The 4,115-nt window shown below is 33.3% G+C and overlaps 1 pseudogene; it reads left to right on the top strand.

Annotated features, from left to right (window-relative positions):
- The first annotated feature begins 904 nt into the window (after positions 1-904).
- On the top strand, positions 905-2,237 carry LOC142616885 (GRAS family protein TF80-like; annotated as a pseudogene).
- Positions 2,238-4,115: the final 1,878 nt, after the last annotated feature.

Here is a 4,115-nt window from a genome sequence, read left to right as displayed (position 1 = left end):
GTTAGTGGTGTACTTGATCAATTCTAAGGAGCAACCAATTGAACATTCCCTGGTAATTTCCCATGTTTCCGTTCCATATATATTTAATCCTTTTTGATCAGTTATTGAAAATAATACATTCCCTTAAGCTTGCTTTTGGATTGAATAGTAAGTGTGTGTGTTTAAAAAAAAAGAGAAAATAACATGGTTTTCATTCAAGCTGTGTTTGGTTGCGGGGAAAATGTTGGAGCAGAATAGAACTGAGGTTTTCAAATTTTTTTATGTTTTATTTTTTTGGTTTTATGGAATCAAGAAAACTAATTTTGATTGGATTTTTATTTTTATTTTTTTGGTAACTTAAAAAATGGTTTTAGCTTACTTTTCTGCAGCTTAAAATTTAGGGACACAAATTGGTTTTTCTGTTTCTTAAAAGTTTCTTTGAGTTTATGGTTCTAATTTACTGTCAGTTGGCTTATACTGTTGAGATATAGGAAGGAAAAGTTCCATTGTCTTGAAACTATTTTTTGATTTTGTGAGTAATTAGCAACCCAAATAGCCCCACATTTACTTCCAAAGGAATTTATTGAAGAAGAAAAAATTATGTTTTAAGAGTGATATATTTGAAGTGTTCCTCAACTGCTTTTGACTTTGAGAACCAAAACTGTTACTTGAAAATATATTGAAAAACCAAACAATATTTACCTTCGTTGGCTTAAGTTTGTAATTTTTTAACAAACCTAACAACAAAAAGGGAGGGAAAGATTCAAGATATAGTTCTTTCTTCCTTCCCTCAACTTTCTCTATCATCAAGTGGTGTGGTGTTATTATTGCAGCAATTAAAATTTATTCTCCTTCACATCGAATCCCATTCTAGCTGTTATTCAGATCTCCATTCCCAGTGCATTAAGTTTGCTCTCAGTTATTGATGGCAAGAGCAAAACAAGAAGACAGATCTTCTTTAACTTCATCCCATGAATCCTCTCCTGGATTAGGATCACCATACCCCCTGGCTCAGATCACCACGATCTGTGGAAGGAGGTTTGCAATTGATAGAACTTCTTGGAGAATGTGCTAGCCATGTAACTGCCAGATGTCTTCATAGTGTTAATACCAGGCTTGAACATATTTACCTTGCCCCTCCTAAAGGCACTGCAATTCAGCGAATTGCTTCATATTTCATTTAGGCATTTGCTGATAGGATGCTTAAAGGCTTTACCGGTCTGCACAAAGCACTGAATTCGACGAAAATATCATCAGTCTTTGAGGAAATTCTTGTTCAAAAATTTTTCTATGAGCATTGCCCCTTCTTGAAGTATGCATATTTGATCACTAATCGGGCCATTATGGAAGCTATGGAAGGGGAAAAAGTAGTTCATATTATTGATCTCTATCCAGTTGAGCCAGAACAATGGATTAGACTTCTTCAGGCATTAAGTGTGCGGCAAGAAGGGGCACCCGATTTGAAAATTACGGGTATTCATGAACAGAATGAAGTATTAGTAAAAATGGATCTTCAGTTGAAAGAAGAAGCTGACAGGTTGAGCATCCCATTTCGATTCAATCCTATAGTTAGCACAATAGAGAATCTTGATATTGAAAGTTTGGGCATCAAGACTGGAGAAGCTCTTGCAGTCATCTCTTTACTTCAGCTACATTCTCTCTTGGCTATTGACGAGGTAGCGGTAAGAAGGAATCAGCAGTCTCTTCAACAGTTTCTTGAGACGGATCTGAATCATTTGTATATTGCCAGTGCTTCCTCCTCGACATCATCTGAACTATCTCTAAGTGCTTCCCCAAAAATGGAGAGCTTTCTAAGTTCTCTTCTGCGTTTCTCACCTAAGCTGATGGTGATAACTGAGCAGGAAGCAAATCATAATGGTTTTACATTAATAGAGAGAGTACACAATGCAATGAAATTCTATGCTGCTCTCTTTGATTGTTTGGATTCCACCAAATCAATGGCACCAATAGAGCAACAAAAGGTTGAGAAGATGCTTTTTGGAGAGGAAATTAAAAACAATGTAGCTTGTGATGGAGCAGAGAGAAAGGAGAGGCATGAGAAGCTTGAGAAATGGATTTTATGGCTTGAGTGAGCCGGTTTCAGGAGGGTGCCATTTAGCTATTATGGTAGAGTTGATGCTAGTACAATGTTGCAGTACTATAGTGATGGGTATAGCTTCACAGAAGAGAATGGATGTTTGGTTATCTACTGGCATAAGATTTCCTTATATTCAGTTTCAGCCTGGACGTTCAGATGATGAAACTGAAATTGCTAGCAGTGGCTAATGATTTCTTTCTATTGTTGTTGTTGCTTCTTTTTTTTTTTTTTTCAATAGTAACAATGGTGGAGAGGTGATTTGAGCCCTCGATGTCATGGACACACCAAGCCTTGCTCTTTAAGGCTCTTAGTCTTTCTCTTGATCTTTCTATTTGTCATTTTTCTTTTTCTTCTTCGTATAAAAAGATCTTATGTTTTTTTTTCTTCTTCTGTGAATGCAAATGTTGTACCGGAAGGTTTAAAAATTGAGCGATGTTAGAGGTAACCCCAAGATGATTCTCTGTTTATTTGCTGGAACCTAATTTTGAATAAATTTAAGGATAGAGAGCTCTAGGAATGCAAGACGAACTCAAGACATTCGACGAATAAAAATCCTCAGTCTCAGCCTCAGTCTCACTCTAAGTTTACTGAGAACAAATTCGACTTGATTATGATTTAGATCCCAAGTTAAAATTACGCCTAAAGATATTTTATCAGAAAGTATGTATACTTTGTGGGAATGTTTGTACAGTTTGTGGGAAAATCTGTATATTTTGTGGCAATGTATATAAATTTTATGAAAAAATCTATATATCTTGTAGGAAAGTCTGTACACTGTGTTGGAAATTAAGTCTGTACATTCTATAGAAAAGTTTGTATAATTTGTGAGAAAGTTTGTATATTTTAGGATAAAAGTTCGTATATTATTTTGGGAAGTCCGTATACTTTATGAGAAATTTCGTATATTTTAGTGGAAAGTTTTTATATCTAATTAGAAAGTATATATAATTTTTGGCAAATTCTCTACACTCTTCAGGAAAGTTTGTAAGTCGTTCCATTGGAAAGTCTGGAAATGTTTTAGGAAAAATTGAATATTTTATGCAAAAGTTTGTATATTTTATTAAAAAATCTGTCCATTTTATTTAGAAAATCTGTATATCTTGTAAGAAAGTCTATACACTATGTTCCAGGGACGTAGCTATATATTCATGCTCCATTTTTGTTCCATGCTTTCACAAAAAATATACTTTCTTTATTCAATTTTTCATTAAATTTTGATCATTTTTGTGAATTTCTGTTTGAGTTCTAAATGATTTATGAAATTTATCTTAAAGCATTAGCATTGGATAATTGCAGCTTAAGTGTCCAAAGAAGCTTGCGATAAAAACACACACACACATATATTCTTTTATACGTAGCTTGGATAAAAAGAACATGGTTGTCTTTGGGTTAATCTAGAGCTACAATATGAAGATTTAGGGTATTACACATTTTTTAAGCATTTGGGTTTGAGTGTATCTCGCCCCCCTCACTCAAAATCCTAGCTCCGTCCCTGCTATGTTCGAAGGTCTGTATGTTCTATGTGAAAGTTTGTATAATTTGTGGGAAATTTTGTATGTTTTGGGGAAAAGTATTTATATTTTGTTGGTAAGTTTGTATGCTTTCTGATAAATTATATTCTATATATTTTTAGGGCTATTTTGTAATCTAATTATAAAGTCTATATTTTTTGGCAAAGCCTATAAACTTTTTATGAAAATCTGTGTATGTTTTGGGAAAGTCAGAATATATTTGGAAAAAATTTCATAAATTTTGTGGGAAAGTGCATATGTAATGGAAAAATCTGTATATTTTTGGGAAAGTCTGTACACTTTTTGGGAAATTTGGTATGTTCTATGTGAAACTCTGATCATTTTGGGAGAAATTGTTTATATTTTATGGGAAAATTTGTAAATTTTATGGGTTATTATATTTTATTTTATATTTTATAGGAATGTCATATATTTTGTAAGAAAGTCTGTACACCTTGTAAGAAAGTCAATACATTCTATAGTCATATTTGTACATTTTGTGGGAAATTTAGTATATTTTATGGAAA

This window comes from Castanea sativa, chromosome 11 (assembly GCF_040712315.1).
Source record: "Castanea sativa cultivar Marrone di Chiusa Pesio chromosome 11, ASM4071231v1".
Lineage (NCBI taxonomy): Eukaryota > Viridiplantae > Streptophyta > Magnoliopsida > Fagales > Fagaceae > Castanea > Castanea sativa.
The sequence above is the reverse complement of the archived record's forward strand: the minus strand, read 5'-3'. Positions and strand labels throughout refer to the sequence as shown.